General features: G+C 48.0%; 1 protein-coding gene across 1 annotated transcript in view; it reads left to right on the forward strand.

The window, feature by feature from the left end:
* The first annotated feature begins 2,459 nt into the window (after positions 1-2,459).
* The window catches only part of BASP1 (brain abundant membrane attached signal protein 1), an 81,587-nt gene continuing 60,668 nt past the window's right edge, over positions 2,460-23,378 (forward strand). The window contains exon 1 of the mRNA XM_044426438.1: positions 2,460-2,719. The gene's annotated coding sequence lies outside the window, so the exon portion shown is untranslated. The remainder of the gene's footprint in view (positions 2,720-23,378) is intronic.

Consider the following 23,378-nt stretch of genomic DNA (forward strand, 5'->3'; position numbering starts at 1 on the left):
AGCAATGAGTGCATCTATATTCCAATCACGCTGACTTCTGGGCTTGCTGTCTCCATGAGGAGAGCAGAGCCAGATACTTAAATATATGTGAATTCTGGGGGATGATGTGGCATGGCGCATTCTGAAATAAAGAGGTGGATGAATTGGAGGATTATGTTTGAACAAGGATATTTCACCTTGGGGAGAGTTGGCTGTGTGCATTTCTCTAGAAGAGAGGCTTCTCATTACAAAATAAATTAACAGCAAGTTTGATGTATATGGGTTTATTGACATAGCTCTGAAAAACTACCATTTGTCTCACAGCCAGACTGTACTGTTTCTTGCAGATGAGAAATTAATGCTTTCTAAAAACAAACAAACACGTAAATAAAATACCCCGGGAAACCGAACTGCACCCTTTTGGCTTTAGTGTATTTCTCTTTTTAGTTGATGTAAGTGCTTTTTGTTCTAATATGTTTGACAACAAGGGAATGGTATTCACATATAAATGCATGTTTACAAGATTGAAAGACTGCGCCAGCCAGATTTGATGCTACCGCAATCTGTGTATTCATTGAAACAATGAATTCCGTACATCAAACCTTTGGAGTGAGGTAAATAAATTTGTAGTTTTGACCACCTGTAAATTTTCTATGCTGATCTATTTATACAGAGCTTAAGTAAATTTAAGTAAATTGTAGAACACTTCACATCTGACAAAGTTTATGTGTATGATAAACCTGCATACAATTCTGAGTAAATGAATGCTCGGTTACTTGTTTATTGGAAGTGGCCCGGCTCTGCTATTAATCTCTCTTCTGATAGGGCTTTCTTTCAAGGTGGCATTTCATCTTTATATGAGGTCCATATGAAGAATGGCTACATTTCATCCTAGCCCATCGATGTGAGCCAATTGAATGCCATTCTTCCACGTGTGGAAGTGGCATTCTCCTTCTTTTCTAGCCAATTTTAAGTTCACATTAAGCATCTGGAGTGTTGCGCCGGAGAGCATTGCATGTAAAAATATTCACCCACCATATGAAGCAACTTGGTGCACATTAATTGATCAACTTTAGGGCGATTGGATAGCTTTGTGCTCCATCCCTGTCCTTTCAGGAGCTGGCATAAATTTGCATTGTGATTTTCATCCCAGAACAGCATTCTTGTGGCAACATGCGTGCCCGTGAGTACGAATGGAAAAATATTGCAACTCCCACGTTAAAAAGATGCCCTGCTATATCGCTCACTGCGAGCAGAGGGCGCCACGGAACAACAAAAAACTCCCCACCGACATCGCTTAAAAAAACAAAAATTAAAATAGTTGCGTGCTAAACACGTGCAACCTTCGCTCTGTAAGAAGAATACAGTCGTTGCCCTCACACTATGGGAGTGGTGGGGGATCCAAGTCTGCAAAATGCCCGGAACCTTTATTGCACCTGGAAACAAGGCGCAAAGAGGCGCAAGGGGTGCGCGGGGAGGCGGGGCTCGTCCGCCGGACGGGCTGAGAAAGTCCTGGAGCGCGGCTCACAATCCTCCTCGCAGCCTTCCCGCCGCCGTTCCCAAGCATCCTTCCCGGTCATTCCCATTGCAGGCCAGCGCCGCCTCCGCGCTTCCCGGGTTGCACGCGGCTGGCTCGGTCCTCCGGCTCCACGCGTCCCCGAGCTGGCCCGTCCCGAGAGGGACGCTGCCCTGCCTTTCGCCTCGAAGCGCGGCTTCTCAGACACGCGTCCCAGCCGGGATGTAAAGGGAGCACCTCCCGCAGCACGTCCCAGCCCAAGCGCACCAGAGACCTCCGCGGGCGGGCTGCTGCTTGGCCCCGAGAGACGCGCTCTGGTCGTCCCGGCTGCGAGCTGCGGCCCCTTCGGAGGAGCCGGGGCGGTGCGGGCGCTCCTTGGCTGGCCTCTCGCTCTCGCTCGCCTTCCGATCCAGTGGCAGGACGTGCTGGCGGCAGGAGACGCGCGCAAGGAGCCGCGCAGATCAAAGAAGAAGACGCAGCCTCGAGCCTGTGAAAAGGAAGGGCGGTGGCGGGGAGGAGGCACCAGACCTCTCCCCGGGACGGGCAGATCTCTCGAGAGAGGAGAGCCTTCCCCGCCCCCCCAGCTGCCTCTGTTTTTCCCCGGTTTGCGCCGCCCGTGACCCCTGCACGTGGGGCGAGGGCTCGGCAGCTCGCAAGGTTGCTTAAGCACCTTCTCTCGCTAGACTCCTCTTGAAGCGGGCAAAACCTATATTTAAGACCTTGGCTCAGGACGCCCCCTAAGGGCGAGCGGGAGCATCCTTGGCGGGGGATGAGCGCGCGCGCGCGCGCGCGTGCGTGTTGGGAGGGTGGGCGCATAAGAAACCATTAAAAAAGCATGCCTCTCAGTTTTTGCGCGCGCGCGCACTCGTGTGTCCGTGTGTACGAGCGCGCGCGTGCACGTGTGGCTTTTGAACTGCCCACAGACTGTCACAGAGAAGCGAAGGGAGGGTGAGAAAGGGAGCGCGAGCCAGAGAAGCGCAGAGGCGGCGGCGGCGGCGGCAGCAGCAGCAGCAGCAGCAGCGGCGGCGGCGGCGGCGCCGGCGTCGCTCCAGTCAGCCACTCCACTCCACTCCACTCACTCCACTCCACTCCCGGCAGCCGAGCGAGGAGAGCTCTCCGGCGACTCCGTGGGCAACGGGACTAGCCGGGACTCGGGCTCTCTCTTGGTGGCCCCAGAGCGCACCCGCATCTGCACAGAGGGGGACCGAGGGGCGAAGGCAGAAGGTAGGCGCCGCCGCGTCGTGGCCCCCCGAGCCTCGGTGGGGACGGTTCCTCGCACCCCTTTCTCTCCCCTGCCCGCGCCCTGCAGCCCGGTCCGTTTCTGCGCGGGGGTCGCTCACCCTGCGAGGGTGGCTGGGGCCGGGGAGGAACGCCCCGTTTGAACAGCATCGCGCCTCGCCTGCAGCGGGAGAGGCGGGCGGGCGAGCGCGCCGAGGACTCGCAGCCCGTGCGGTCCTCGTGCCCCTCCGGAGAGCCGGAGGAGACGCGAGGGAGGCGCGCCGCGAAGCCCGCTCCCGCCCGGGGAGAGGCTGCGCGATGCGGAGCGTGTCGGGGAAATGCGGCTGGGGGCGCTGGGCGGTTTTCCCTCCGCAGCGCCCCATTTTCTGGGCTGGGGCTAGGTGGAGCTCGTTCCGGATTTCTTGGGCGAAATGACTGTCCGTGAGATGAAGAAATGCTTCCTATGGGGCGTGTGTGTGTGTGTGTGGGGGGGGGGTAAATACATCCACGGGCAGATCATGCAGAGGGGAGTGGGGGAGACGGAGAGGAGGACGAGTGTTCAGACGGACAACAGGCGAGGACAGCCTGAGCTTGGGGAGGAAGGATGGCTTTCCCGGGATTACCTGTGGAGCTCTTTGCAGAAAACTCCGAATACGTTGCATGCATATCGGGGCGAAGCCTGACAAATCAACCCCTCCGATTTTATTTTTAACAGAGGGCGGGAGAGGTAGGGTGGGCTGGGCTGGGCTGGGCTGGGACCGGGACCGGGACCGGGGGAGAGGAAGGATCCAGCCCTTGCCCATGGACGCCTGCCAGCTTTAGCCACGCTGTCGTGCAACAGCGTCGGCGCTGCCTGCTCAGGCGATCCTAGAGAAGAGAGCGTCTAGCCTCATGAGCAGCCGCAAGTGTGGCTTTAGACGAGGAAGAAAAGGACAGCAGTCGCGGAAACCTAAACCTAAATCTCTCGCCAGGGTTGAATGCAAATTAGGAATGCCCAGGGAAAAGCTGGGTGACAAGTTTGTTAAATAAAAGCCCACCAACGACTCGCAAAGACCTTTCGTATCTCCTGAGCTTCTATTCAGGTCCCCGTGGCTTCACCCCCCCCCCCCCGCCCCATCCCGAATATTCTCCAGAGCGTTTCTCAGCGCTCCCAGGCAAGGGTTCGGCACGGATCCTACAGTTGTGCTTCATCTCCACCCCTGCTGGGTATCCTCAGGATCACTACGCGCCTTTGAACGGGCTCCAGAAACGTAGCGCCACAGCCCTCCGTCCCTTTCTAGGATGCTTTAAAAGGCGCACACTCCTCCCCATCCACATCGCATAGCTGGGCACGAAAAACCTCCCGTCTGGGCTCTCTTTTGCGGTACTGCGGAGGAAATGAATGAAAGTCTCCTGTAATTACCTATTCCTTTGTCTTCTTCTCGCGCATGCGTGGAGAGCAGGGTGTGGAAGACGAGCGAGGCAAGGCACTCCATCATTAGACCGGCTCGTATCAGAATTGGGGGAACAAAGGCAGGCATCTTGAGATAATAATTATTCCGGGCTTGTGGAGGAAATCCATTTGCTGGTAGATCTGGCTTGTGTGAGCATGTCGTCAAATGCTGCCCTGGCTTTGGCGGCGCTGAGTCTCCGCATGGAATTTGTAGCCCTACTTGAATGAAATTGTGTGCAATAGGAAAATCCCCGTGCATTGTAGACTTGGTAAGATGCTCCGTTGCATCACAGCAGTGCCACGGCTGCTTTTGCTCTGTGGCAGACCCCCTCCTCACCCTGCCTCCTCAGCCTTTTAGATCAGGCACAAATAAGGATGGGGACATGAGCGGGGTGGGTGCAGGCTCTGAAACAGGTCCACGCGCCAGCATTTTGCAAAATGGTCTTCCATCACCAGTGCCGAGAATGAGGGCAACCATTTCACTCTTCCTCCTCTGGCTGACTAGGGTCTGCTGGGATGGCCATCTTGTCTGCAAACGTGCCGTGTGCCAGAGGAACAGTCCTAATTAGACAGATCCATTAGAAGAGGACAATTAGGCAACTTCAGTGTACCTAGCACAATTACATTTCCCTTTTAATGGCACTGAAGAGAGGCTATTGCTATAGGGGGCACTCCAGCTGCAAGCCACATTTCTCCACTTTCTCCTCTTGTGTAATTTCTGCCGTGATGTTTTGCTCAGGGCTGGGGAAATGAAAGGAGATACTCCAAATCCCCCATGTTTGGGTGGTCTGCTCTTGACATCTGGTTCGTGGTTTCTCTTCTTTCCACACATCTCTCCACTCATTTTGAAGAATGTGATTTCTCGAGATGCCCAGTGAATGCAGGCTGCCATTTTTCTGCACATCTGCCACTGTTGTGGCAGTTTGGCTCCTGCTGAAAATCTTGGCATCGCAGTAGGTTGTGTGTGTGTAGATAGTCTTTTTCAATTAACAGGGGTCAAGTTGGCAACATTTGCATGAGGAACGTTGCATAAATAGATATACAAAGGAATTCTACACCTCTTGGGTAGTTGGGATGGATGACTGTACCACATTTCTGTGTGTAGAGCGATGCATCACGCTATAAGAAAGGCCCATGCAAATGTTCATCCCCAGCCCAGCCTAATTCGGTTGGTCCAGGAAAGAATAGAAATGTGTTGATTGGATTGTTAAGCCTCACCCGGGTGTGGATTTATTCAAGAATTTGCCAAAAGAGCCAAGCTGTCACGCGTGAAGAGAAACACCACTTCTAGGCCCAATGAAAGACGGATGGAACTGGGCCAAGGAAATACCATCCCTTGGAATACTGATTGGTAATCTTTCTCCAGAGGCCTCAGGATCAGTCATTCCATAGTTTACTGCCTTGATCACAGGGGCATAATGAACCAGTGACAGAATTGTATCCCAAAGCTGTCAGATTTCAGCCTAGGGGAGGGAAAAGATTCTTCTCTCCACAGTGGGGCCAAATTTTCAGCAAACTGAAATACGTTTTGTTGGAAATATTCCACTACGTTGCCAAGATACATGTTTTGAGAGTGTTTTTTCTGTATCAACAAGTAGTGTATTGACACAAGACAAACCGTCATCTTAAAATAATTACCACCCAAAAAGAAAGATGTGTACTTTTGGTATACTTTGTGCATAGGCCCTGCAATTAGTCAGATCAGTATACCAGGGAGCTGCCTTACACACAGGCCCTTCTGAGAAACAACTGAGCATTATCTGGTCTGAATCATGGGGGAAGGGCTATTGTCTTCCCTAAACAGCCTGATTTGGCAATGGAAAACAGGAACTGGAGTGTTGGAAAGAGGGAGGTTAATGCATGAATGCAAGGGAAACATCTGCATCTCCACATGTTGAGGATTTTGCTGTCGGATGCAGGAGACTGCATTCTTCTGCCTGAAAACCACTGTGGGCCCTGCCTTATGGACATCCTCACTTGCTTTGGCGTGTGCTCACCTGTCCAAATACCTCATTGGGTAACCCAGGAAATGCGTTAGTGAAATAACTGTCGGGAAAGTGCCGCTTTGCAGAACCAAGCTTGAGGAGGCTGTCCTTTGATTGCATCCTGCTAAGAACTTGTTCAAATGGGGTAAACTTGCTCAAACATTCAGTCTGAAATAATGCTTTTTCTCTGGCTGCCACCCTGCCCACCCCTGCCCAATGTATGTATCGTAACGTAACAGAAATCAAGTTCTATCAGCCCTTCCCAAGCTATACCAATCATTGACATCCAGAACTATGGCAAAAGTGCAAGCTACCAATGAACGTATTTTCTAAAATTCCCTGCAGTTTTCTGTCTTTTTCGTAGCGCTTTGCTACAGCTGGCATAGTGATCTGCTAACCATGCATTTTGTGTGGTGCACAGTTATTGCTGAAAACAGAAGTACTTTTTTTCCTAAGTACTTGCTAAAACCCACAAGGTAAGATGGAAACTTCCTCTCCCATCATCTCTGTTTTAGTAATGTTGCTTTTGAGTAAATGAATGGCTCTCCCAGCATCAATATAGCAACCAGAAGTACATCTTGAAATCAGTGGAATGTGCTCCCACATAATATGTTTAGGATTAATTGTGAGTTGACTGATGAAACAATCAAGAACTAAGCATACATACTCAGAAGGAAGTCCTTGTGAGGTGGGTGAGAGATAACTCCTGGTAAATGATTTAGAGAAGTCATGTAGCCTTATTATATGCATGTTTCCTTAGAATTAACTCCTCATTTCTGCAAAGTGGCCTGCCTACCTACCGACTATGTGTGCAGAGGGCACATTTCCAGACATATCTGCTTGGAAGAAAATCCTATATAAAGCTACATGCCTTTCTTTTAAGAAAACTTGGTTGGGATTCAGCTGTTAGTCTGTTATGCTCTAGGAAATCTTTAATCCCATAGATTCACAAAATTACAAGTAGGAAATGGTTCAGTTTTTACTTACTTAGTTTGAAAATATCATGTTCCTAGCTCACATGATTTCCAGGGGAAATTTGTGCAAAGTACTCAGAAACTAAGTGGCTTTAGGTGGAGCTACTGTGCAGTTCTATTCTTCTCCTTGCTCCTTTTGCCTCTCACATAGGCCATGTCTGCACCTCTTCTTCTGTGCTGCTTTCATTAATTACACAAGATCTGAAATTGTGTGAATATATTCTGCATTGGAATCAGCGCACTGCATCAGAAGGCATCGTCTAAGTCGAGCAAATGTCAGTCAGTTAAAATATTTATGTACTTTACTGGGGAAGCAGAATTTTGGCTTCTGGCTGTGGGGTCCTGCTGCTATGGTGATAGACATTAGACAGTATCAGCTACTGCTGATGTGTTGCCCAGTTATATGCTGGTAGCTTGGCTAGGATGGGTGCATGGCTGCTGTTAGGATATCTTGTCCTGTATTGAATGAGAGTGTGATCCTCATCAAGTTTCGCCAGAAAGATGGCCTTCAGCCTCTAGCATGTCCCAGCCAGCTGGAGTGTCTTCTGTTTTAGCTTGCAGGGATTATGCCTTGAGCATTTGAACTGAGCATCTGGAAGTGATGTAGATCAAGAAACAGCTCTGTTCTCCCCTAGCTGTGTCTCACAGCTACTTTTGAGATCCAGTACAGAATTGAGGGCTCTCCATTCTTAGCAAGAAGCACATGCTGCTGGTATCCAGGTTGAATACCTACTGAAAATACAGATGTCCCTCTATTCACAAACTGGATTTTTAAATCAAAATTTCTAACAGTAATGATAGGGTGAGGCCGAAATATGCTGAAGTCTGTTATGTTCTCTGGGGGTCTAGTAAGATGATGCAAAAATCCCATTAAAGTTTAAGAACACAGTCCGTCCCCTTCATGGGCGTGTATCCTTATTGCTGCCCTTCTCAAACCTCCCATGACCACCAGGATTGTTGTACATGGTGAAAAACATTTTGGAATAATTGCCATCACTACTCCTTAGAAAGATTTGCTTAGGCTTGAAAAGTAGGTCTTGCGAATGCCTTGATCTGGACCAGGGCTTTGCCTTCGGTTTCCAGTGCCTATACTTTATCTCAGAACATGTGAATTAACCAAATGCTTCTGGGCATGTGTAGAGGCTGGTTTTCTAATGCCATTCCTGAGTACTAGCCCGTACATGCTGGACATTTCACAGATGGATGTGCTCCCCTTTCACATCTTTCATTTTGGAAATTAATCACTGATTTGGTGCTTCTCATGGAGGGTTCATGCACTCAGGAGTCTCCCCTGAGTGTGGCCTCAGTTCCAAACTCTTCGCCATGATCTTAATTCAGTGATGACGTTTCTAGGCTGGTTATCTCTCCTCTTAATCCCGCTGCAACAAGGGACCTGTGTCTTATAACCATTTCTGAGATAATGGGGAATTTATTCTCAGGACATGGTGCAGGTGGGGGACACCGGGAAGTTGCCATGGGGAAGATGCAAACACAGCTTCCCAGCCCCCAGTCTGCTTTCGTAACACTTGCAGGCCCTTTGAGCACCATTCCAATGCATTGCCAGCAGGAATGGAAACCGGGCATCGCAACTAGAATGCATGCCCTGCCCCTCTGGTTGGGAAAAGTAGGCACAGTGGTACCTCCCCACTGCAGTGTGTCAGTTGCAGGCTAGACCAGACTAGATAGCAGTGGAGCTTAGGTGTCCTGGCACCATGATGTGACTGAGAGCTCACACATGTCAAGAGACACCTGGAGTGAGCTGCCACTCCGCCATGTAGTTCGGCTGCCTGCATCATTTTGCCAAGCGAGACGAAGAGGTTCCCAAGCGTCAGGTGCAGATGTATGTTGGCCTAGTGGCAGCCTGTCTCTCACAGCCCAGATCCTCAAACAGTCATGCATGAAACACAAATGTGCCATGAGCTGCACTGATGTGGCCTACAGAAAGGTTGCGAAACCGTTCAGAACATCTGGTCCACACGTGATTTATTTCTTCTGACAATAGAGAGCGAGTCCATTTGACCATGCCCAGTTGAGGCTTATTGAAGAGGCTAATGAGGCCCGAACAGGAGGAATACCAAACCCTGACTTGAGGCTAAAGTTGGCAAATATTACGCCTGATTTCATGGAATCTTGCCTTCCATGCACTGGATCACCATGCAGGTGCTTCCATTAAGCTAAAAATGCAAGACCACAGGTATTAGTGATATATGAGTTATTTATGTACTTGCTATATACTTTTATGTTAGAAAAACAAAAGTAAGGGGTCGTCTAGACCATTAGTAATTTTGCAATTGTGCATAGAGAAAATGTGTTGTTGTTGTTGTTAGCCACAAAGTCGTGTCCGACCCATTGCGACCCCATGGACAACATTCCTCCAGGCCTTTCTGTCCTCCACCATCCCCCTGAGTCCACTTAAGCTCACACCCACTGCCCCAGTGACTCCATCCAGCCACCTCATCCTCTGCCGTCCCCTCCTTCTTTTGCCATCTATTGTTCCCAGCATTAGAAAATGTTTAGAGAACTGCTGATCTAGGAGAGCAGCACAGAATGGCCAAGTACGGCATAAGATCAGCTAAAGGTATTGGAGAAGGAGCCAAGCCAGCAAGGCAACAACCTGATTTTGATGGAAGCTGTCTTGAGCTGTAGGAGCCTCCAGCCTTCTTATAGTAGAGGGTGGTACTCAGTGGCAGTAACCCTATTTATTGTCGTCTACAGCCTCCCAAATCAGTAAACACTCCCCTGGAATGAATTTCAGAACAAACTCTGCCTGCCTACTTTTGGCTTAAAGAAACTGGGTGAAGTTGTTATTGGGAAGGTTAAGAATTCTAAACACAATTGGGGCGGACAACAACCATGGAGAAGCAGGCCCTAACTGCACCTTAGATGTGTCTACAGGCAACAAAAGCCCAAACAGCCATTTACTTTATCCACATATAAATATTGTAATTTAAGATGGCACTACTGCAGCTTGGACAGGTCTGTGCAGGGCTTTCCATCACTGCATGTCAGGCCTTGGATGCTACAGGGACCGGATTCCTACCCAGGGACTCCTTGGTGCCCTGAACCTCTTGGGGACCCTGGTGATTGCCCACTCTACTTCCTCCCAGAAACAGTTCTGTGTGCAAATTAGGCCACACTGTCTATTTTCATCTATAGAAGTGTCAGGGCAATAAGAGGCCAGCAGGAAAGACAAGGCTGGAGCAGGGACTCATACCGGGAAGCAACAGGTAGCCTCCTAAATGCGAGTAGCGGAGTGGGCTCCAGGTCTGAGGAGTCCTGGGCAAAGTGCCTGTGGCTGGGGAAGGTGGGGCTGGCTCATAAATCGGCTTGGATTTTGGCTTACTTGCTAGCAGCTGCAGCAGCGTTCCAGCTTCTTTATTTTCCTGGATTACCCCAGACCCCTCGATGTAGTGTTGCAGTGGGGCAAACCCTAGATTAAAATGCAGGTTGGCCTAGCATGGGGAGCCTGGGGCAGGTGTCATTCTCAGGGGCCCTGCCGGGGCCAAGAGCCCCCAGTGGCTGTCTAGGTGCCAAGGCTGTCTTGATGCTGGTCCTGGCAGAGCTTTGGGATCACCGAGTCCTTAATTATTTAATTAATGCATTCTTCATGACAGACCAGCAATTCTCTGGTGGCGTGCTGGGGAGTAATTCTGTCTCTAGCTGCTTTCCCTTTGAGGTTTGCTTGTCTCTTTGTGTTTGTATGCCATGTACTTCATAACACTGGGGCATTGTGCTATAGCAGTTTCTGGTGAAATAAAGAAATAAAATAAAATGTGAAAACATGCACAAATGAAAATGTGTAATGCGATACTCTGTAAATCAAGCCACAGCTTTTCAGTCCAGTAAAGTATCAACTTCTGTCCAATAATACACTCACTAATACAAATCCTTTTTTCATATAGAGATCACATATATTTATTATCTTCTTATTCTCTCTGGTTTTGTCTCCATCTTGTGGGAAAGAGAATTAGAAAAGCAGGATAAGCTAGAGAAGATGGTCTTCCTTGCAGACAAGAATTTCTTCTCCAGGGCTGACTGTTTTGCATTTCCTTGTTGAGCTGAGCTGGGAAATAAAATATTTGGGGAGTGGGAAAGATAACCGCTTGGCCTTTTTATTGTCCATCTCTGAACTGTAGTCATGCAACAGTGAATGAAGTCAAGGGACAAATTCCTAAAAGCATCTGAGATTTGAAAATAGAAACCATATGCAATGTAATAGATGCTTAGTGCATTAAGAAATGGTCTCTGGATATGATAGAAAAAGATGCCTACAGAGACTAGAAAGATTAATCTTCTCCCTGAAGTGGGTTTAAGATTGTGCATGCAACAATTTTCTCATCTTCCAGTTACTGATAGCATCTCGACATCTTATTTCAAGAAAGGTTTGAATAGGTTTTGCAGAACGAATGAAACAAACAAATAATGGAAAAGGGTTCCTGTTTGGATAATGTATTTCATCTTGCAGCGCTTCTACTTTTGAAAAAGATCTTTTTTTCCTGACAGATTGTGAAGAAGACCAGTTCTTACCAACAAGTGTGAAGCAACCAGTTTGCATAATAAGCAAAAATACGCACATGTCTACAGTTAATTACTGTGAATAGCCATAATCTAGACACATTTATGTACTTTGAATTTTATTCATTTCAAGGGTGGGGGAATGAAATCTCTCTTTCTCTGAAGTCATCCAGAGAAAACATTCTTGCCTTTTGCCTTGACTATGCCCAGTAGTTTAAAGACAAAATCCATGTGGATTCCTACTGCACTGGGCGTCCTCATGATGGACAGCTCCTTTACCAAAACCCGCAAACAACCCTTCACAAAAAACTAGCATGCCAGGAAAAGAAGACTAATCTTGTCCCCTCTTGCTTTCTGCATGGACGCTACCTGTTTGTGTGCAGGGCTTTTCATTTTGTGAGCCTCCAGCTGCAATCAGGACCATAAGGGGCCCCAGCTGAACATGTTGGACAGTGCCTGGCTTTTTTCAGTCTAAACATACTTAGGATTGCATGGAGACGCATGCTTAGTGCCACAGTGAGACCTGGGCGAGGGCTACCACTTGCTAGAGTCTGGTTCCTCCCCAAACCTTTATGGCACACTATTCCAGGCCACGCAGAGGCCCCTTTCTGCTGCAACTGCAAAGCACGTCATACTAGTCTTGGCTTCTGGTTACTCGTGAGTTGTAGCACTGTGACAACAGAAGGTGCTAAAAACCCTCCAGTATAGTGAAATGCAAATTTTGGAGAGGCTTTGCAGTGCTTGGACAAAAGCTGTAAAAGAGAGGGTGTTTTAATGCAAGTTCTGTGGAACTGAAATAGCTGGTCCACCTCTTCTAAAATAGCATTTATTAGAAAAGTTTATTAAAAATGTTGCGTGCAGAGCGAATGTGGCAAGAGTGAAGCATAGACGCTGTTGGTTGGCTTCCTTTTCCACCCCAGCTGCAAATACATGGTGATAACGGCTTCCTGCTGAACCTGAGTCCCACTTGGATGGTTGCCACCAGCTGGGCAATGGAGGAAATCAGGCCATGCAACTTAACTGGGAGGGGAGAGGGCAGGTGTTTTTTGGGGACCGCCCCAGGATGAAGCAGGGGAGAACTATGCCAGTAGTGGTGGCTCCCCTGCAGCAGAGCAAAATGCCCCTCACTCCTTGACCTGGCCACTTCTTTTGCATCGGTGAAGAAGGGGCAATGCTTGGCCACAGAGGAGGGCCAAGGGGACACAAACCTTCTACGGATTTCTATGGATCAGCGCGTATTTGCTGCTCGTTACTATAATTTGAATAGAAATGCAATTCATGCCGCCATTGGGCAGAAGCCTGTGACTTGGTGGCCGTGACCAGCTGCTCTGTTTGCCATCCAGTCACTCGACTTTGGATGGGCCACCTCAATTTCAGCTGCTCTCCCTCCAGATCACTCTCTGTCTTAAGACTGGGTGAGGACTGGGCAGCCTGATGAGCACAGGACTATCCCTGGCCGCCCTTTCGACGAAAGACCGCTCTCTGTCAAGCAGGATGCTTGGTCACCCCCGCAGCCTCAGCTGCCGCCGTGGTGCTGCAGCAGAAGCGGGTGGCCACTTTCAGAGGGGTGCATGATGGCATGAGTCGGTCCCTTCCCTCCTTCCCATGGGTTCCAACAAGCCCTTTGCACATGCAGTCCTTCTAGTGAGACTTCCCAGGCAGCAGAACAGTTTGGGCTCTAAACAGCCTTCTCCTAAAGCTGGACAAGAGAAGCCTCTGCCCATGTGAAGAGCTGACTCTGCACAGGAAACTTCTCTGCGGTCCCTTCCTTTCAGGGAAGCCTCTGATGCAACCCTCAGGGTGGCTCTGGCTTCTGGAGGGAGAGGGAGGCATGGAGTGAATGGGGGAGCCCCACCAGCTGAGCAGCTCGCATCTCCGGATGCCTCCGCCCAGGATCGAGGCCTGGGTTTCGTACATGCTTCCCTCCCCTCCCGTCTCTCATGAACCCCCCCCCCCGCCCCCAGCCAGACAGGCTGATTCTCACGCTTGCCCTGGGAAGCTTCTCTAGGCGCAGTTGGAGGAACTTCGAAGGCTTTGCCTCCCGCGGTTGATCCCTTCCCCAGAGCCCTCCTGTGACTCCCACTGAGCAGCCTGTAACTGTGAGCGACGGGCCCACCCACTGCTTCTGCTTTCATGGAACGCTGAGCTTTTGGGTGAAGAATGGGCAGGAGGCAAAGGCGGTTTCTCTGGCCGAAGGCTCAGGTGGAAGGATGATTATTCGGTGTGGGGGCTCGAGTGCTGGAGAAGATACCTTGCCAAGCGCCTGGGTTGCCTCTAGTTCGAAGGGCCCTGGGGAATTGTCCTTTGGTGGCCCTCCCCTTGTGCACTGGCCCGTCACATGTGCCTGGCAGTGGTGGCCGCAGCAGAGTTGCTCTGGCATTGCTGGGGGCTGACCTTTTAATTTCCAGCAATGCCTTGGAACCCCCGATGTAACAGAGTCACTGGAATGGCAGGAACTCTTGTAAATTTAGGTGGTGAACCCCAGGACGGGAATTAGTGCTGGTGGGTCTCGTTGGGCTGAGCAGCTCTCATACAGCACATGCTGGTTCCAGGCTTGCAAAGCGCTCCCTCCCCACATACCCTTGCCTAGCCATTTATTAAGCAACATGGAAGGAAACTCTGCTACCTCTCTAGATGGTTTATTCCTTTTGCTGAACTAGTTAATGGACTGTCAGTTACCCAGAGACATGCGCCAAGAGGCAAGACATACAGCTTGTGTTCCTTCAGAACTGGTAGCATGCACACTGGCTCTGGCAAATGCAAAAGCTGACATGCACTTCAGATGAGAAACCGTGCATCTACATTTTGCACTTGCCGAAAGAGAAGAGAAAATGGTGCATCTGCTGTGTGCATGGGCTCCATCAGTTGCAAAGTGGTGTTTTGACTGCAAGAGAGGAGCTGCTGCATGACTTTGGCTTGGAAGGAAGAAGAAAGAGGAGGCCCAGTGGGCAGACACGGTCTGTGCTGGGTTTGCAGATCTCTGTTGGTGCCTCGTGTGCACTAAGTGGGGACGCATGACCGCAGCTGCTCAGTGATGAGTGCATTCCATCATCATCGCCCCTCTTCTGTCGTGATTACTATGGCATTATTTTATACCCTGCCTTTCTTCCTCTTACAAGGAACCCAAAGCAACACACCAGACTCTCCTCCTCTCCGCTTATCTTCACTCAAACATCCGAGTGAGGCAGGTCAGGCTGAGAGTCCATGGATGGTCCAAAGTTGGCCGGAGAGCCAACTAGCTAAGTGGGGACCAGAAGTCAGATCTCTCCGGTTCCAGCTCAGTCCAGGCCTGCACTGATCTGGCTCTCACCACAAAGAAATACCTGACCAGAGCACAATTTAGCATGTGCCCATAAAGCATTACCTTTTGTGTACTGGCTGTTCCGCCTCCTGGAAGAAAACCTGCAGGGTATGGAAGCACTGACCAAGGCTCCCTGTGTTTTCTGAATCATTTCTGCATTGTGCCCATGCGCTTTTCGTATCTCCCCCAAGAATCGTAGGGTTTTGCGTCATATGACGTATTTCCTGCTAGTTGGCCAACTACATGTGTCCTGACTCGGTGTGAGTGTGCTTGTGCACCACTGGTGCCAATGGGACCGGCGGTCTTTTTCTTCTTTATCCCCTTGTTGTGTACATTGGTGGGGAAAGATTCACGCCTTCCTGCCTGTTCCTGGTGGTCCCAGTCTGAACCAGTGCCCAGGTACTTCCTTCAAGTAAAAAACAATGTTGTTCTGCAGCACATTATATACTTATTGTGTCAGTTGGCCGTTCATACCAATTTTTTCCAATGCTTTACACAAGGCGTATGAGCCCTGGAGTAATCTTATATAAATTTATATATATATAAATTTTGTTTATATAAATTATGTCTATGGAATGCGCTCCCCAGAGAGGTCCGCCTAGCACCATCATTATATGTTTTTCCTTTTTATTTAATCAATATTTTAATAAGTTTTAATATTGAATTTTATCATCATATTTTAATTGCAGCCAGAGTGGGTCATTAATTTATTTATGTTAGGTATTTGTATTTTATTTGTGTAAGCTGTCCTGAGGCTCTTGCAAAGGATGGCATACAAATATCTTAAAAATAAATAAATACACACATACACACACACTGAAATGGCATGTGGAGTTTTTCCATGCCTCACTTTCACCCTGTGTCCAGTGTCAGTCTGAAAAACCGTTGGCCCTTCTCTTGCCACGGTGCAAGGTGGTTGGAGGCTTCCTCAAAGGACCCTTGTAAAGTGCTAGTTCCAGCCACCAGCCAAGCTACTCAGACAACTCTCCTCTCCTGTGATGGCTTTTCAGGTAAGACATCCATTTTCAAAGGGAACAGTTGGTGGTGTCTACTCGATAAATGAAAGGTAGAAACGGCTTTTGCGGTAGAGAGGAAAATGTTAGCAACTCACCTAGCATTCTCCATGTTTCATTCCAGATAAATGAATCACACAGAGAATTGAAAGAAGGAAGGGTTGCAGCCAACGTTAGTCATATTTAGAGCACTGAAATACATGGGACTGAAGTTGGTCATTTATCTGAATGGGCCCACTCTAAGTGGGACGAATGTTGGCTGCAACTCAGTGGCTTTAAAAGCGCAATGCTATGCGTGTTTAGGCAGAAAGAGGTCCTACAATTCCCAGCATTCCCCAGCATGGAAAATGATGGGAGTTTTAGGGCTTTTTCTCTGTTTCAGCATGAATGGCCTTGCACCTTAAGTTCTCCAACTGCTAGGCAGTGCAGCTCTATTGTAATAGTAACAATACTTGGCAGTTAGAGAATTGGACATTTCTCTCAGCAAATGTAACAACATCCAATATATGAAGTAGGAGAGTAAATAAAATTCTACTTCCATTGCAGATGAGTGCTGAGCCTGAGAGATGTGGACTTTATTTTATTTATTTATTTATTTAGCGAACTTCTATGCCGCCCCATTCGTTGAAGCCTCGGGGCAGCTCACAACAATAAATAAATACATATCAACCGTATGTATATCAACTTTACTGAGGCCGTCCCATGAATTGGTGGCTGCCATTAGCATTTTAATTCAGGGGTTCTTATTTCACAATTCAGCTGCTACACTGCATCAGGAAAACTTGGTGGATGTCAAATCAGCTTGATGAACAGAGTGCTCTTTATATTTTTATTTGAAATTCGGGTCTCCCTCACATCTTCTTCCCACTTCCGCTTCCACTGTACCACAAAACTTGGATGACATTTGCAGTTCCTTCCTTTCGATCCAAACCACTTTCAAACTCTTGGCAAATTCTGCTATTTCTGCTTCTTGTTCTTTTCAACTTCTCCAAAAATCTTCTCTTCAATTTCTTCTGCTATTGCTGAAGATCTCGCTAATGTCTTGGACTGGCATAGCCTCCACTGAGTAGAATAGAATGACATAGGAGTAGGATGGGAAGGGGCCTATAAGGCCATCAAACCCACCCCCCCGCTCTGGCTCTGCCTCCCCATGTGGTCACCTGTTCAGCGGCAACCCCATGCCTTCCAGCACAGCACAGGTGACTTGACATGTTACCTGAATGTGTAGCAATGCAGGCAGGGTCCTTCCACCCATTTTCCTGCAGTTCAAAAAGCCTCTACTAAATACTATCACTATCCTTTTAAAATCATTCTCTTATCTTTCTGTTTTGGGCTCTGCTTTCTTTCACAAAACTTTAGAGACTCAGGGCACCATCTGATGCGTATTTAAACAGAAAAAAGGTGTACAACTCCCAGCAGGACCCTTTGTCTAAACATGCTTAGGATTTTGCCTTCAAGCATATATCCACATTACTTACAGAAACTGGTTTAGTACTCATTCCCTTCTCCTCAGGGAATCCTGGGAACTCTCATTCTTAGAGATGAGTTAGGGATCTGGGAATTCCAAGCATTCCCAGCAGACTATATTTCCCAGGATATTTTCAGGGAAACCATGCAATCGATTTGGCATGACAGACATTTTTGTAGTGTAGATCTGCTCTGAAACTCTCCTCTGTTGTATTTAAACTATATCTCAGCTCCCCTAATTCCAGTTCTCATGCCTGTGGGGAAATTAATCTGGTATGTATTGGAATGCATTAAATTTTGTGGAGATCCCTCTATCCTTTTTCAGAGTAGAGTATTTCTTTCCCTCCTGGAAAGTCAGTATTTTATGTATAGGAATGCTGGTTGTGACCCACTGTAGTTGTGGTAGTCAGTGACCAGGGTCCAAAGAACCATACAACATATTCCACACATAGAAATGTGTGTGTGTGTGGGGGGGGGGTCATCTGGATTGGTGTATTATGAGTAGAGGCCCTGAGTATTGCAGTGCAGGTCTTTTGCAAAACTTGGGAAATCCTACAAGGAATTTCTGAGTTATAATGTGAAATATGCTATTCAAAGGGAAAAAAATATCTAAATTTCCACAAGCCTTGCTTACAGGTAAATTAGCAGTTGGATCACAGACATGGATTTACTGTATTTTTCGCTCTATAAGACACACTTTTTTCCCCCTCAAAAGTAAGGGGAAATGTCTGTGTGTCTTAGAGCGAATGTGTGTGTGCCCGACGCCTGGGACGCTGCCAGCCACCTGCACCACATGGTACCACCTGGCCAGCACGTGCTCGGTGCGCGCTGCTCCGCCCCCCCCCCGGTGCAGGTGAGAGCTGTGCCACTCAGGGGGAGGCATGCGGAGGAGGAGGAGCTGCAGTCTTTAACCCGCCGGCCGCACAGAGAGCCGGATTACTCACCCCCACCGCCCGGGAAGACCTGCCGCCGCCACCGCACCGCCCGGAAGACCACTGCCGGCAAGCTGCCGGCCTGGCTGCACCACACCTGGCCAGCACGCGCTCAGTGCGCCCTGCTCCGCCCCCCTCCTCCGGCGCAGGTGAGAGCTGTTAATCACAGGTCGGTGTGTGTTTTCAAATGGCAACCCGTCTTTTAATGAAGCCCATGGGGAAGTGATGGGGAATGTGCCTGTGATTATCAGGAAACTTTCCATGGATCCCTCCTCTAAAAACTAGGTGTGTCAGGTGCGTCTTACAGAGCGAAAAATACGGTATGTACTGCAAGTACACATAAGACCGGAATATCTATAACAGGCCTCTTGACAGAAGTTGACCTGCTCTTCCATTCTGTTGTTTTAATGTAGGAAGTCAAAGATGTAGCAACCATCAACAAGCATGAAGCAACTCTGTGGGTGCAGCGCATACTTTGAACATAGGAGACCCCAAGTTAAATTCATGCTATCCCTAATATACTATGATCAGGTATCAGACAGGCAAAAAAGACCTCTTCTGCCAGTTAGAGTTGACAGCACTGGGTTTGATGGTCGAGAGACAAGGGGCTTAGCTTTCATTCTGTGAATTCTTCTTTTGGTGGAAAGGAGGGATGTAATTTAAATGAGTAAATACATTCTCATTAGCTCACTTCTGGAAAGGCTTAAAATGTTAACGGTCACATTCATCTCTACCCACAGATGTGGGCCTGGAGACCTTTTCCATCTCACAGGTTGGTTTCTGACCCTGTGCTAATGGAGCCAGAATTCAAATTCACAGAATGAAGCTCTCCTGCCTCCCTTCTTCCCACCATAGCACTCTCTGCCCACTCCAGGATCTGCTCCTGGCTGCTGGGTCGGGATTGTGGCTGGAAATGGTGAGAGTTGTGGTGTGACAGGCTGCAGATGAAGTGGGAAGTTGGCAACAAGGCTCCATGCTCCCCCACCAAGTTCAGCTAAGGACCAGTTAAGAGCCAGGCTATCGGGAACAAGGGGGAGACACGGCAGGATAGCACGTTGGTGCGGTGTGTGTGCCCGGCCTCTTCAAGAGGCAAGCCAGAAGGCCCAGCATGAGCAAGCCATGTGAATGAGCCGCGGTGGCAGGGGCAGCTTTACATTTGCGGCAGAAGCCGCTGTGGTTGGGCTTGCATGAGCTACTTGAGGGCAGACCGGTCTGGGGACTGGATGGACCAGTAACCAGGGACACGGCCCAGTTCAGTTGCACTGTTTTCTTTTCCTCCGATTCAAGATTTTTTTTCCTGGCCTGGCATTGAGGCGTTGTAACGACAGATAACCATTTGGAAATTGCTTAGAGCATACTATAGTTTGTTAATATACAGTCATACCAGTGAGCACTGTGAGGTCATAGCTATAGACCAAGTACTCTTGCATGTCCGTGTGCCCTCTGTGTCTCAGCTTTTCTTCTTATGGCATTTGTGCAGCAGAACAATCTTAGGATCGGTAAGAGCATCTGTTTCAGTGTTCCTGTAAGTGAAAAGGACACAGCTATGAGCACACCTCTGGCCGACCTTTTGTTCAGAAGGCAGAAAGAGTGAAAATGTTTGAAACGAATAGATATTAAAATGTTTTTCTGCACATGGCTGATGTAATTTGGTAGGTACTCCAAGGACATAAATAATTTCTGTCTCTCTGATTTCTGCATATGTAGAAAATGATAACCTGAAGGGGCCTTGTGGGTCATCTGCAGAGAAGCAGGAAATGCTGCTTCAAAACACCCCATCGGATCAGCTTACATAATTTAACAAAATGGACCCCATGATCAAACCACAGGCTGTGAGCAGGAAGGATACGCTATTGAAATCCAGGAAGCAGATACCCTAACAATTAACTAATGCTCCTAAGGGAAGAGCTTCACTGTGTTTTGTCTTATGTGAAAATAATAAATAAAGCCTGAATCAATACAAAACTTGGCCTGGTTCGCACGTAGCACTAACACGTGGCTTGTTATACTGCCCATTGTTTGTCTGGCTGATTATTGTCAGTCGTTCATTTCCCTTCTCCTTTGTTTGCTTCCTCCAAGTATCCTTTGTAGCGCCAAAGTACTGGCATGGAGAGAGCTGGCGCTTTTCATTGCTCTTGCCTGCTTACTCTGTGGGCTAAAGATGACAACCCAGAATTCATAACTCAGCAAGAAACTGTAGGTACTCTTCCTGGGTTGTTCATTGTTTAAAACCATGGTTTGTGAATGTGACTGTATACCCATCAGAACAACCTAGAATTCAGCAACCCATGCTGCAGGCTAGTTTTATGTGAGAACTAGGTCAAAAAAAGCTTGACCTAAAACACACACAGAGGCGGGGGAGGCGGGGAGGTAAGGATTTCCTTCCGAGTGCTGTTCACACTTCTTTTTCAGATCTAACCAAATTTTGGGACATGCTTTCCCCTTTCTCCAAATATTTGTTGAAAGAGGCTGCATGTGCAGGGTGCTGTGTAGCAGCCATGCCTCGTGCAAGCTTGCCCTAAGGAAGGGCTTCTGCTGAACCTCTGCTTGTTGGGTTCCAACTGCCTCATAACCTTTATCTCCACTGACATGTTCAGCCCCATAACAGTGGTTTCTACACAGGGTAATTCTAGCATTTGAGGTAAGTCAGTATCTCTATCAGCTTTTTCTCTGTGGTTAGTTTGCACATCAAGACAAAACCGTAAGTGGGATGCCCACAATTGTAATACAAATCCATATGAAAAGCAGATAAGCTAAACAGCACACTTATTTTATGCATTCACAGTTAAGATAAATGGTAGGCATATCATGAGTGGAGCTGGCTTGAGCTGGGGGGTCAGACTAGATGACCTGGGGGACCCCTTCTGTCTCGCTCTGTTTCTATGTTTCTAAGATCCTGATGAATTCCTCCAATACTAAGACATCTGCGGTCTGAATGGGATTTTTATTCTTTTTCATCCATTTAGGAAGGCATGTTCTATGGCATTCCTAAAGAATAACTTGATTTTTAAAAAGAAAACAGTGCATTGTTTTCAAAGGGTATTCCTTGCCGCAAGTACCTTGGACTGCTCATCATTCAGGTGTTACAGCATATACTGGCTATGGCTTATGGCCAATGCAATAGCAATTTGAAAGATAAAACATCTGGATAGCCCTCTGTGCTTGACTCCAAGGACAGATGGAGTTGTGCAATGCCATCACAGAGGTTTGAACAATTCCACTCATGGTGAAGGCATGTGTGTGGCGAAAGGGCTTCTGCGCCTCTTGGCACGCAGCAGCACACCGCTGTCCAGCACTGCTGAAGGTTTGATGGCAAGTCTGCTGCACAGGTCCAAAGCAAGGGCTTTTATGTTGCGCACCGACAGGAGCACGGCTGCGGCCGCCTGCACAGGGTCAGGCTCGCTTGCTTTTTCTAGCTCTGTGCTCTCTGGTTCACTGGATCAGAGGAAAGCCCTATCTCAGAGCAGAGAGGTGCAGGCAACTGGATGGGAGTTTTGGAGCAGAGTTGGCCCCTCCGTGTTATGCTTTCACCTCCATGCTCCTTTGCCTTTGATGAGGTGCCAAAGAGCCTTTGCTCATTTTGCAGACCTTGCTCCCTTTTTCACTTCCAGCACAAGAAGATCCCGCTTTGTCCTAAAACAGATAGCTCTGTGAAAGAAAGAAAAAGAAAGAAAGAAAGAAAGAAAGAAAGAAAGAAAGAAAGAAAGAAAGAAAGAAGGAAAGACAGAAAGACAGAAAGAAAGAAAGAAAGAAAGGTTCCGTTCCATCATCTGGGTCTAACCTGAGGCAGTGAGAATGCCTAAGCTGAGTGGTGTATTTCTGAATGAGTTCACACAATGGTTCTGGCATGGCATTATGAGTCTAGTGAAATTTGTGTTTGTTTTATCCATGGTTTTATCCTGCAGGACACAATGAAGGAGCATTAACAATCTGTATGCAAGGCAAGTGACATAGAAACATAGAAACAGAAGGGGTCTCCCGGGCCATCTAGTCTGACCCCCGGCTCCAGCCAGCTCCTCTCATGACATTGCTCACGTGGCTCCTTGCCCTAATCAAATTGGGTGGTGAATTTGCCCTACATTTGATGAATGGCGCTCCTGAAAGCTTTATCAGAAGGTTGAAATGGAAGCAAGTTGGGGCAATCAGTTGGAACCTTTTCAGTCACTAGAACCACCATAACCTACAACAAGAAACTAACTTCTCTCTTGTTTTTGGTGTTTACCTTATATCTTTGCTCTTCTATTTCTTTTGTTCTCATCTCTCCCCTCTCTTTCAAAACATGGGGAAAGAAAATGGTGGTGATGACCCAGTGGCATGACCCATCTTAAGTCAGGGTATGACCCCCCTGGTGGATTTCTCCATTCCAGCTGTGGAAGACCAATGGATTAAAGGCCTTGAGAAATTACAGGATGTCTTAACTCCAAAGTTCTGTCCCACCATTAACATGAGATGATTTCAGAAGCTACATTCAGTGGTGTCTGGCAGGAACAGCAGTGTGCTGTGGTTCACAGAAATGTGCTTTGGGAATTCTATTCATAGAACCTTGAATAAAGACTCCAGCAAGTCTCCAGAACAAGTGAGGCACAGTAGCTTTTCACAGGCATTTGAATAATTACCAGGTCACTGGGAGTTCAGCTGTCATGCTCTTCTCCAGATGAGTCAGTTTCTCTGACAAACTGATTTCTAAACAAATTATTGGTGGTGATGGCAACTGAACTGCAGGGCTTCTTGTGGCGACTCACGACTTGACCAAAACAATGCATTGTATTGACAGAGTCCATTAAAATGTACTGTCCTTTCAAGTCATATCTCGAGGCTGCTCTGTTGAAGTCTCACTCTGCAGTTGGTAGAAATTGTCTTGAAGTTCTTGAACTCGACTGCATCACTGTTCACACTTCTTCCTTGGAGCTTCTGTCCTGAAGGTATTGTCACCTAGGTGTGATAGCGCCCCAAGCCCAAGTTCCTTTTTGTGGACAAAACTTTGGATGTGGACACATTCTGCATTGTCTAGGCTTTGTTGCAACTTCTCAGAAGGCAAGGGGTGGG

Source organism: Varanus komodoensis, unplaced genomic scaffold (genome assembly GCF_004798865.1).
Source record: "Varanus komodoensis strain SLA01 unplaced genomic scaffold, ASM479886v1 scaffold17, whole genome shotgun sequence".
NCBI lineage: Eukaryota > Metazoa > Chordata > Lepidosauria > Squamata > Varanidae > Varanus > Varanus komodoensis.